Raw genomic sequence first — 12688 nt, 5'->3', positions numbered from 1 at the left:
AGGGAAGGGAAGGGAAGGGAAGGGAAGGGAAGGAAGGCTCTTTGGGTTCACTGTCAGATAGGTTCCCCTCTGGTGGTGGCAAGGCAACTGCTAGAAGTCCCAGACATGTATCCTTTTGGTCTCACGACCTCTGCAGAAATATACCTTTTTAAAAATATTTCCAACAAAATATTGGGGTTGGATATTGTTGGGCCAACCTGGATCACAGCCCACTCATTTTACCAGTGATTCTGGCCGGGGGGTTGGGGGTAGGGGTGGGGGAAGAAACACTGGCCAGATGTGGGTTACATGTCTATCCCCAGAGCCAGTCAAGGATGTGGGCCCTCTGTAAGTGTCTGGCGAGGGGGGCGGGGGAGAGGGGAACAGCTCCATATGAATCATGAAATGGGTGATGTCCCAATGAAAACTACAAGTGGTCTTGCAGAAGGGAAAATGGACACAGAAGAGGGGAGAAACAGCAGGTGTGTGTCACAATGGTTCAGTCAGCAGGGCCCCTAAATAACCAGCCAGTGAGGTGAGATCCAGGTGAGCAAGGCTCCGTAAAGACTCCTACTCCATCAACAGGGAATAAAAGGCAAATGCCCTGAGAGTTGCCAATGGGGCAGTGGACGTCACAGGGGCAAAAAAGAAACTTGTTTTAAGGCACTGAGATGTTGCTATTTCTTACCTCGGCACAATTTAGACTGCCTGGACGGAGCAAATAATGACAATTCTTGTTGCATCTTCATATTTTTGCTTACAAAGCACTTTCATGAATATCATTTCTTTTCATTTTCAGTGCTGGCCTGGATAATATAGCAGGCATTATTATTATTACTATTATTATTATTATTATTATTACTATCATTATTATATTTACTGGTAGGTTAACTGAGGCTCAGAGAGTATAAGCGACTGGCTTTCGGAGACAGAGCTAGAGCCATAATGTAGTCTCAGGTCCCCCAACTTTATTTCCACGCTCTCACCTTTAGACTAATGAACATCCAGAGACTGTGCAATTGCTGCCCAGTATCACCCTTCTCTTGGGTGCACATCCCTAGTGCATTTAATCGTAGCTTCCACTAAGGAAGGCTTTGGTTTTCTAAAGCCGGTTTTCAGGGACCACAGTAATAACAGTGCCCTCAGTCTGGGTCTCGGCCCCCATCAGCTGGAACGCTTCCATTGCATTGCAGAGCATCTGAACCTGGCTGTTCATCCCATTTATCAATCCAAGAATATATTTCAGGAGAATATGAGCTCTAACTGATTTAAGGGATTATCAAAACTGCAGCAAACAAGCTGGCTGTAGGACCCAGAACGTTCTGCGAGGTCACCAGAGTTTAAAGCCCCATTTCTTTACTTTAGTCACCAAATCTGTAGGCTCAGTAAAGTTCCCTGTGGCCTTGCACTCTTAAATCAAGCACTTGGCAGGCTGATATATGGCTTTTATTTATTACAATGGGATACCCTTGGCCATAAAGCAATTATGTTCAGCCTAATCCCCAACCGATTTAATACTGTCATGGAAAATAAAACCTACAATTCAACCAGCTAATGAAAATGTGAAACGTCCACAAATCTATAAGTCGATTGTACTGCCTGTCTAACTTTTGCAGAAGACATCTTTACAAAACTCGGAAATTCAAAAACCTCGGGAACACAGCTGCTTTCTCTTCATCTCTGCTGTCACTACTTACAATCCAAGCCACTATCACTTTGAATGTTCTGTCTGTGTAGTCCCCCCCACCCCCAACCCCCATTTCAATTCTTCCTCTAACTGCAGCAAGAGTGCTCTTACAAAAAAACAAAAAAAAACAAAAACCTGATGACAAACCTCATGCTCTCACATCAAAATCAAAATCTCTCCTAAGGCCCAAATCACATGGCAAGGCCTGGCTCCTGCTCCTTTCTCCAGCTTAACTCTGCCCTGCCTTCCTCTCTGGCCTCCCACCACACTGGCTTCCCTCCCAGGAGAGCTGGGGATGCACCATTCTCTTCTTTGTCGCCTCAAGCACATTCCCCAGGCTCTAGTACTCTCTGCCTGGAATTCTTTTCCTTCTCCAGGCCCCTCTTCCACCCTAGCAACCCTCATTCTTCAATGCTCTGCTTTCTAGGGTCCCTTCTCTACCTTGCTCCCTGCCACATCCTCACCTCCACATGGTCAGGTCTTCTAGTGTATATTCTTCTGTAACACCCTGGGCTTCTCCCTGATACCAATGACCACAACTGTCATTAACCTTTGTGTAATGTGGACCCCTGGTGATCATGAAGGTAGATCTGTCTTGCCACTTTTGTATCCTTAGCTGCCGTCACAGTTGCTGGCCACAGTCGCCCCTCCAGAAATGCTTGAATGAATAAACGATGCCCAGTCTCCACGGGGTGAGCAGATAGATTCTTTCTGGCAGCCTCTCACATGACATTGCTCCAGATCTCGCCCATCCTCTGAGATTCCTCTGACCTTCATTGAGGCTTCACTTCCCCTCCGCTACTCGGGGCCCTGGACTCCAAACCACCCCCTACACTCCCCCTATACATCCCACAGAAGCTCTCCTGTACCCCATCTCTGTAGGTTCAACTTCCTGCCCGCATGTTCATTTTGAAAAATCATCTGATAAACAAATGAATGAACAACTGATGCTACACCAGAGACAGACACCCAGCTCAGCATCTCAGACATAGTCTGCCCTGGATGTGTATATTTGCTTTAAACTACTCAGCCTTTTTTTCTTTTTTTAAATTTCCTCTGGTAGGAGTGCTCCATTTTATTTATTTGTTTGTTTATGAGGAAATTCCTCTCCTTCACTCTCAGCCCATGAGATTCAGCTGGCTCTGCCATCCACCCCCTGATGGCAAGGGAAGGTATGAGATTTAAGCCAGGGCGGTTGATTTCTCTCCATCCTCTGATCGGTTCAAGCACAGGCACAACCTGTAAGTCCTACAACAGCCTGAGAATGAAGCCAGCACAGAGGGAAGCACAGATAAGACCTGCAGACAGAGCAGGGGCTGAAGACATTGTCTGAGCCACTGGACCCTATTGTGCCCAGAGGCTAGTAAAATTGCTTCTCTTCTTCAAGTGTGAAAAGTTGGGCTTTTCTCACTTCCTCCCAGAAGAGTCCTGGCTATGCCATCAATTAAAGAAGGAATAAAGGGGCCCTGGCTGGGTTGGAGCATCGTCCCCATGCACTGGGGTTGTGGGTTCAATTTTGGGTTGAGGTACACACACAAAGCAACCAGTGAATGCATAAATAAGTGGAGTAACAAATTGATGTTTCTCTCTCTCCCTTCCTCTCTCTAAAGTCAATGGGTAAAAGAAAAAAAATTTAAGAATGAATAACTGAATGAACACAGTGAAAGACAGCAGAACTACCCTCAGAGAGCCTTCATTCTAGCTTGGTTCTACGACTCCCGGAGTGTAGCAAACCCTGGCCAGAACTGTTTCTCTGTCTACATACTGAGGACAATGGTTCAATTAGATGTTTAATATTCCTTCTGGTTTAAAATTCGAGGATTCTGTGATACTAAGGTCTCCACAAAGGAATCCGTTCCAAATGGTGAAAATTAGGATAAGAGCCTGTAAAGGAAACAGTACTGGCTAGGGGGACCCTTCCTGGCTCTTTCAGGTCTCACCAGGGCACAGATTCCTGTTAGAGTTCCACCTTTGAGAAAGGGGAAACTTCCTGGGCTGAAATTGTTACAGAAAAACCGAAGAGCCAAGCAACGCTCAGAGAGTTTGGAGTTACACTTTATTCACCGTGGTGGGCTTAGAGAAAATGAATTTAAATTCTAAGCAGAGGTACAAGCAGAACTTCTCTTTTTATGAAAGAGCCAGCTCTATGTGTGTTTAGTGGTTATTTTGCTGGTGGCCTTGAAAACTACACAGTTCTATCCAATTAAAAAATGCACCTGGCATGGCATTGGGAGTATCTAGTCTTTGGCCTACAAGGTCAGACAGCTAAGTTTATCTTCCTCATTATTCAAGCAGGCTAAATAGGCTAGAAAGCAAAGTTATTTTTTAGAATAAGAGGCCATCTAAAGAATAGCAGAGAATTCCAAACAGTAGTTTTACAAAATAGGGGTTAGCCTTCACAAAATAGAACCACATGGAATTGGAAACCAACAAATAGCAAAATTGCAAACCCATAGTCAGCAATGGAATTTCATGAAAGAGCTTGCCTATTTCACAGTCACAGAAGGTGTGTGTGTGTGTGTGTGTTAGGTTAAAAAAATATATTTTTTTCTTAAATTTAAGATAATATAAAAACACAGTCATTCATATAAACATAAATAACCCTATATAATAAATAGGTAATATGCAAATTTACCATCATTCCCTCGCACAAGATGGCCACCCCCATGTGGACATAAGATGGCCACCACAAGATAGCCAGCAGGGGAGGGCAGTTGTGGGCGATCAGGCCAGCAGGGAAGGGCAGTTAGGGGCAAACAGGCTAGCAGGGGAGGGAAGGCAGTTGAGGGGGACCAGGCATGCAGGGGAGGGCAGTTGGGGGCAATTGGGCCGGCAGGGAAGCAGTTAGGCGTTGATCAGGCTGGCAGGGGAGTGGTTAGGGGGTGTTCAGGCTGGCAGGCAGAAGCAGTTAGGGGCAATCAGGCAGGCAGGCAGGCAAATGGTTGGTCGGACATCCCCCACAGGGTCCCAGATTGGAGAGGGTGCAGGCTGGATTGAGGGACAACCCCCCTCCCAGTGCGTGAATTTTGTGCACCAGGCCTCTAGTAATTATAATAATAATAATTACAATTCTAGCCAGAGGCTAGTACACAAAATAAAGCTAGTAAAGAAGTAAATGAAATAGCACATTATTATCTCACGTGGATAAATGAAAGATAACATGGCTAACATTGTGGTATAATAGATAACATGATTTGTGACCAAAACTGTTTCAACTTTTAACTAAATATATTCCTGCAACACCATTCTACTCAAAGATACATCCTGTTTAAAAGAAGCACTTTCCTTACCAAAGAAATAACGTTTGTATGAAAATAGACATTGAGCCAAAGTCTAATCTTCTATAAGTCAATGAAAATTCTCCCAAAATTTATAAATAACTTCCTAATTTATCCTTTCCCCTAACCAAACCAAAAAGCTAATATCACATGTAAAACACATAAGCCATCAAAGTAGAATAATTCTGTTTCTTTTTACTAGTCATTTGCATGCCCATGAGGTAGTTTCAAGGAATTTTCGTCTCTATGATTTGTTATTCCTTAACATGTCGCACAACTTGAACTGAAAAGTGAAATTTTTTCCTGGCTTCCCCATAATCACCAAAGGACCACACCTCCTTAAACAATCAACTTTCAATTAGCTTTAGATTAAAATTTTAAAACCACGTTTAACTTTTCTTTCAGCGTTTTCATATCATTCGTGAGGGCATTCAGGGCACATTAGCTCTGGTCCAATGCAGAGCAATAGAAAAAGCATGAAGTGACTATGACCCTTCTGGAGCGTCTTGTGCCCCAGCCGAGGGGTTGGGGCCGGTGGGGGAGGGGCAGTATTGAAAACGCTTCACTTCGCATAAATCCAGAACCTGATCTCATGAGTGATAAGGCAAATTAAGTTTTCAATGTGGTCTTTGTTAACTATTTTTCAAAGGCTCTAAAAACATAGGAAAATATAACAACTTTCCCTCCCCTATTTGTCAAGCCATAAATAAGAGGCAGGGTTATAGCATGTAGCACAAACCATTTTGAAAGCATTTTATTTTCTTCTTTCATGGGGCTATAAAATTATATGGTGCATTTTCAATTTACTTAGGAAATTGCTGGAGGAAAAGAGCTTAGGAAATATGCGTTTCCTACGGGACACAGGAAATATGCACAGCCTTCTCGCTATCTCTTTTTCCCTTAACTTCTGGATCTAGGCCAACATTTTTTAACTCAGCCTTTGACTCAGTAATTGTTAAGCACAATTGTGCAGTTGTTCTGTTGTTAATTTCCACACATATTCAGTATGTGGGCATACTCAGTATGCAAATTGAAGCGGAACTGAATACATTGACAGTTACTTTCACTCATTCAGGCATGCATACATTTATCCAACAAATGTTTATCGCGCACCTGCTATGTGCCACGTACTGAGCTAGCAGACACATAGCTTAGTCTCTATGCCCAAGGAGCATACAGGCCAGCACAGGAGACTAAAAGTAAATGGCAGCAACAACGCAGTGTCTAAAGTGAGATGTCAGAGGGATGCTCCCAGGGCTGCGGGAGATGTGGGCTCCGCACTTAGGTGGTGTCGGGGTTGCTTAGGGCTCCTGCAGGGAGGACCCATCTACGCTGAAGCCTGAGAGATGGGAAGGAGTTGAGCCAAGCAAAAAGGAAAGGGGAAGGAGGGACTGCTCCCAACAGATCCATAGCACAGTCTAAACACCAGAAGCATCGAAGCAAAAGACTTGTGCTAAAACGAATATTTTTTAACAACTACTAATGTTTACATTTCACCTCTGGAAAGTGTGAAGAATGATTTGCAGTGGTGACTGGCTCTGTGTGACCCTGATCAACCAGTAGATGACATCGTACCAGGTGAAGGAAGCAGGTCGGAGCTGAGGCCCCCAGGTGACCAGGAGCCATTTCATGTTGTGAAAATCTCCTAAGTGTCCTGGCACAAAGGTCACTTACACTTCGGGTGAGCAGGCTGAAAGAGCGATGGGGAGTGGAAAGCAGGATGGCAGGAGAGCAAGCAGATGGCACTGACGTTTTCCCCTTCACTTTCTTCAGTTCCTGTTGCTACAAATTCCGTTGAGAAACATTTTTGCAGTTCTATGAGGACTTCCAATAAATAAAGACTTTATTTAAAGAAATTATTGTAAGATGCTTTTTTTCCTTGCATTTTAAGGACATGAGAAGGCATATCAAATGTATATCTTTGTTATGAGCATTGAGAAGCAATTGATTTAGGTTCCTAAATATTTATATTTTGGAATTGAAGGTTTTCCCCCCAAATTTTGGATTAAATACAGTTGCTTTTAATCCTTGCAAAATGACAACAGATATATAATACATTCTTCAATGATCCATATAAATCTTAGCACAATGCCTGGCATATAATAAGTGCTCAATAACAGATTTATTATTGTTGATATGACATATTTCCAGTAAATAAATTCAGAATGTTTTCTAAGACATATACACTCTTTTAAAAAAAATAAACAATACAGGCATGTGGTGAAAAAAGCAAATAGTTTGCAAAAACTAATGGAAATGACAGTGACTTTCCCCTCCCACTCCTACTCTCTCATCCTGATGCTCACATGCAGCTAAGCACCTGTAATTCTTTTATTGGTTCCTTCAGGTGACTGCCTATTCTTTTTAAATTATAGGCTTTAATGAATGTTTCATTGATGAACCAATTTGAGGCACTATCAACTGACTTCTTTCCATGGCAGATGAGAATTTAGATCTCTTGCATCATTCACTTGCTCATTCACTTTACCAATAATTACTGAGCACCTCCCATGCCGAGCACTGCTAGCTGGGCCCCGAGGATGCCACTCTGAACAAAGCTGACAAAACTCCTTGCCTGCATGGAGCTTTCCTTCTAATGGGGAGGAGAGACATTAAACAGGTAAAAGGCATAGCATGCCATGTGCTTATAAGTTCAATGGAACAAAATAAAGTGAGGAGGAAAGGCAAGGAGTGCTGGGTGGAGGGGCTGCAGTTTAAATGAGTTGGCCAGGAAAGGCTTCCCTGAGAAGTTGATTATTTGAAATCTTGGGAAGTTATTACTATGATGATTTCTTCACCTTCACTTTCTTTTTTCTAGCTTTTTGGATCGCTACCAGTCAGATGTTGACCCTGCTGGTTTAATCCTCTATGCTGCATGGATGTTTTAAATGTTGTTTTTGGTGGTGTTTTTTTTTTCTGTCTTGGTCTTTTTGTTCTGTTCTCTGGGAGATTTCCTTGATTTTATCTTTTTAGTTCTTCATACAACAAGTATGTAGAGGCCTTTTTTCTAAGACTCTTGAGGTCCCCTGGGAAGTCACCTCTGACCTCTAGGCTCAGGAAAGAAACCAGGCTGCTGACATTTTATGCCCAAAGAAATGGAGGGCAGTCAACTGACCCATAAAATCTCCATGTTTTCAGCCCTAAGCCTAAATACCACCCACTACCTGGCATCCCAGAATTCTAAGTCCTTCTGGGATTCCTCTGGGCAAATCTGATTTCTTTTGTCTCTGCCCCCCTTTGCATGCAAAGAGGCCGTTTCTCTTGAGCTGCTGAATTTGCCGAATCTGCATTCCAGAAATGTGCGGGATCTCTTATTTGCTATTGACTTCAGTCCCATTCTCTCTGTTCTCATGAATCTACACCTCTTATATGCTCTTACTATGGTTCTGACAGGGACCTGGGGAAGAAGAAGAAATTAATGCATTATCTAATCTGCCTTCTATAACCAGATATCTATGTACAATTTTAAAAAGCATTTATTGGCAGTGCCCTCGGAGGTCCTGGATCTGTCTCTTGCTTCAACAGTGTTTGGACGGAACAGACCCAGGGACGCCCCTTCTTCCGGCCTCCACCCACTCTCCTGCGTCTCATCCAGTCACCACCTTCAGAACCACCTCCGGGACCAGCCAACACACCGGGGTTTTTTCTACCTTAACTCCTTATTGCCCAACAACCATGAGCTCCCAAATTCGTCAGAATTATTCCACCGAGATGGAGGCTGCGGTCAACCGCCTGGCCAACCTGCATCTGCGGGCCTCCTACACCTACCTCTCTCTGGGCTACTATTTCGAAGACCGTGATGATGTGGCTCTCGAGGGTGTGGGCCACTTCTTCGGTGAGTTGGCGGAGAAGAAGCGTGAGGGCGCTGAGCATCTCTTAAAGTAGCAAAACAAGCGTGGCGGCCGCATTCTCTTCCAAGACATGCAGAAACTTCCCAAGATGATTGGGGCAAAACTCAGGACGCCATGGAAGCCGCCCTGGCTTTGGAGAAGAACCTGAACCACGCCCTTTTGGAGCTGCAGGCCCTGGGTTCTACCCATGCAGACCCTCATCTCTGTGACTTTCTGGAGAACCACTTTCTGGATAAGGACGTGAAACTGATCAAGAAGATGGGCGACCACCTGACTAACATCCGCAGGCTGGCCGGCCGCCAGGCTGGGCTGGGCGAGTATTTCTTCAATAGGGTCACCCTCAAGCACGACTAGGAGCCTTTGGAGCCCAGAGGCCTTTCAGAGGCCCTTCTGCATCCCTCTGGTGTCTCTGCCTTTTACCTGAGCCTCTTCCTGAAACTACTAGCCCGCTCCCATGCATTGGACCAAATGAAACAATAAAGCTTTTTGCAGCAACAAATAAATAAATAAGCATTTATTGATTCTTATAATTTCCACCATATATACATATATTTTCTAGATAGGTATTATATATGTATATGTGTGTGTATATACAAATGGATGTATGTGTATGTGTAATCTTTGACTGGTGGAAGGGCATACCATATTGGCTAGAGTGTAGATTCGTTTAGAAAGAAGGAAATGATCACAGGAGATGCTGAAGATAAATTTTTAAAAATGGAGCCAGACCCTGTATTAGTTTCAGATTGAATGTAAATTATAATTGAAAAATAAAAATTAATTATTTTTTAAATGGAGCCAGATGCTAAGGGGCCATGTAAGCAAAGTTAAGAACTTTGAAGTTTATTCTATGATCTATAGAGTCCTACTGAATGAGTTGAGCAGAGGATGATGTAATGAGATTTATATTTTAGAAAAATCACTGGCTACAGCAGAGAATTTAGTAGGAGGCAGAACAGACAGACATGAGGATCAGTTCACAGGCAATTGGAAGGATGCAAGCAAGAGGTAAAGGTGGTCTGAACCAAGACTGTGGCAACAAAGACTGAGGGGTATGGGTACCAATTTGAGAGATATTTGGGAGGTAGAGTTGATGAGTCTAGAAATGGGTGTGTGAGTGGGAAGATGAGTTCAGGATAATTCCTGGTTCTGACCCAGGCAGGTATGTGCTGGTGCTGTTCACTGAAACAGGATCCATAGAAGGAGCAGGAAGCTAAGAAGCTGATGAAGGGACAGAAAAGACAAGATTCAGAAGCCTTCTCTATCCACCAAGGCCGGCCAGAGCCAATACAGACCTTAGCATGGAGGGAGGGCAACCTCACCTGCGTGTAGATTGAAGCATTGATGGATAGCTCCTGCAGGACCCTGAGAGGTGGTGATTTGGGGACCAAAGTGGAAACGGGACTCTAGATTATTTTGTAGAAAAAAAAAATACATTTTCCAGAATTTATATCTAGGGGCAGAGGAAGTTCACTCCCACTGAATAAATTTAAAATTATATTTTTGTTGTAGGCCATGCCTCATGGACTGAAATACTTATTACAGCTATATGAAACTCCTTGCTCCCAAAATCAAAGATACACATCCCATTCAAGCACAAACACAACACTTAACAAAATCAACCACATACCAAACACAAAGGACAGCCCAGAATTTTTCAAAAATTTGTCAGCATAGAGATTACATTTTTAACCACATTGTCACTAAATTAGACATCAATAATAATAACGTAGAAAGGGAGAAACATCACATTTTGATTAAGCACATCTCCAAACAATTCATGAGTTGAAGAGGAAATGACAATGGAAATTACAAATCATTTAGACCTGAACAACTATAAAAGTACTACATATCAGAACATATGAGGTACAGCTAAAATGGTTCTTAGATATAATTTCATATTGCTTTTAAAAAGTATTAAAATGAATAAGTATTTACTTTAAGAAAGTGCATTAGGTCACTTGAAGAAAGTTGGGTATTGAAGTAAGATCTCCTCTTTCTTTATATAAAAAGTTATTGGGTAAAAAAATAGATGGGCATTATTGGGTAAATAAACAAACACCTATTTAACCAGACTAAAATTTATATCATCCAAGAAATACAAATGCTGATTTCATTCATGCTACCCTCTTTGTCTTTTTTACAACTGTATTGATCAAAGACTTCAATGGGTTAGTAGCTATTTGGCTTTCTCATATGCATTATGTATATATAATATGGACATATATATGCAATATGATTCTCTGTATGTATATATTATAGTCCAACTGGAACATTTTGCCTCTAAATAGAAAACAACTCTGAGAGAAGCAAGATGGAGGGATGAATAGGACCGCGGGCCCAGGGTCAGACAGCACTGAATTCTGTCTCCACTTTACCTCATGTTAGCTGGGTGACTCAGACACATCTATGTTACCTCTGAAAACTTCTGTTTCCTTCTCTGTAAACTAGAGTTGCTGCAACACTGGTACCAGCCACACATGAGTGTTGCCATGATTGTAAGTTATGCATATGCCGTGCTTACCTCGCTGCCCAGCAGAGCCAGTGATCATTACGTAGTAAGTTACTAGGATTAGAAGAGGGGTGATGATATTTTATTGTGGAAGGGGACTCTTAATGTTAACAAGCTCTTCAATGTACACTTTTCATTTGGCTTTTGACATTCCTAATACTCCATGAGATATGGTTGGTCAGGCTTTATTTTTGCTTTACAGATAGAGCAAGCCAAGCCCTAAAAAGCTAATAGCAACTTTGTCTGAAATAAAAAATAAAAACTAGTTAGTGACGATCTGATATGGGAACGCTGCTTTCCTGACTCCTGGTTTGTGTTCTTTCTACGATACATTTCAACAAAGACAGTACTTAGCGATCTCTTGTAAAGGAACTTTATTTTATTAGATTCACTTAACTATCTCTTAAGACAGTAGAAAAAATAACACTCTAAAAATACAGACCTTTCTCAGACCAAAAAGACCTATAGAATCTGTTCACATTCTTTTTTAAAAACTTAATGTTTACAGAGAGTAAAAATGTATCCTTTCTAAGGTAGTTTTCTGAGTTTTGATAAACACCTTCGTACGTGTAACCATCACCACAGTTAAGATAAAAAACAATCCTGTTACTCAAAAAATGCTTCTGTGTCACTTTGTAGTCAACTCCTTCCCTCACCTCCAGTCCTTAGCAGCCACTGATCTATTTTCTCTCTATAAACTTTTTCAGAATGTCACAAAATGGCATGCAGTACTAGCATGTAGCCAATTTAGTTTGGATTCCTTCTCGTAGCAGAGCGCATTAGAAATTCACCCACTTTTTTGCATTTATTATAGGTCTGTTCCATTTTTATTCCTGAGTAGTATTCCATTGTATAAATGTACCACCATTTGTTTATCCATTCCCCAGTTAAGGGATATTTGGGTTGTTCCCAGATTTTGGTGATTACAAATAGAACCACTATAAACATTCACATACGGGTTTCATGCGAATATACGTTTTTATTTATCTTGGGTAAATACCTAGAAGTAAGACTGTCCCACGTGTAACCTTCTCGGGAACTGTCGCACTGTGGGCCAGAGTGGCCACACCATTTGCATGCCCACCAACAATGCGTGAGAGTTCCAGCTGTGCTCATTCTACAGGCATTTGGTATTATCAGGGTTTTTTTGTTTTTCACTTTTGTTTGATTTTAACCATTCTAATAAGTGTTACGTGACATTATGTTTTACTAAGAGACTGATACAGACTGAATGTTTGTGTTTCTCCAAAAGTCATATGTTGAAATACTATGTAATGATATTTGGAGTTGGGGCCTTTGGAGTGATTAGGTCATGAGCATGGAGCCTTCATGAATAGATTAATGTCCTTATAAAAGAGACCCCAGAGAGCTCCTTTGCCCC

The 12688-nt window shown here is 42.2% G+C and overlaps 1 pseudogene; it reads left to right on the top strand.

Annotated features, from left to right (window-relative positions):
• The first annotated feature begins 8619 nt into the window (after positions 1–8619).
• LOC106727207 lies at positions 8620–9169 on the top strand (annotated as a pseudogene).
• The last annotated feature ends 3519 nt before the right edge of the window (positions 9170–12688 follow it).

Source organism: Myotis brandtii, unplaced genomic scaffold (genome assembly GCF_000412655.1).
Source record: "Myotis brandtii unplaced genomic scaffold, ASM41265v1 scaffold389, whole genome shotgun sequence".
Taxonomy (NCBI): domain Eukaryota; kingdom Metazoa; phylum Chordata; class Mammalia; order Chiroptera; family Vespertilionidae; genus Myotis; species Myotis brandtii.
Note: the sequence above shows the minus strand (reverse complement) of the source record. Positions and strands in the feature narration are given on the sequence as shown.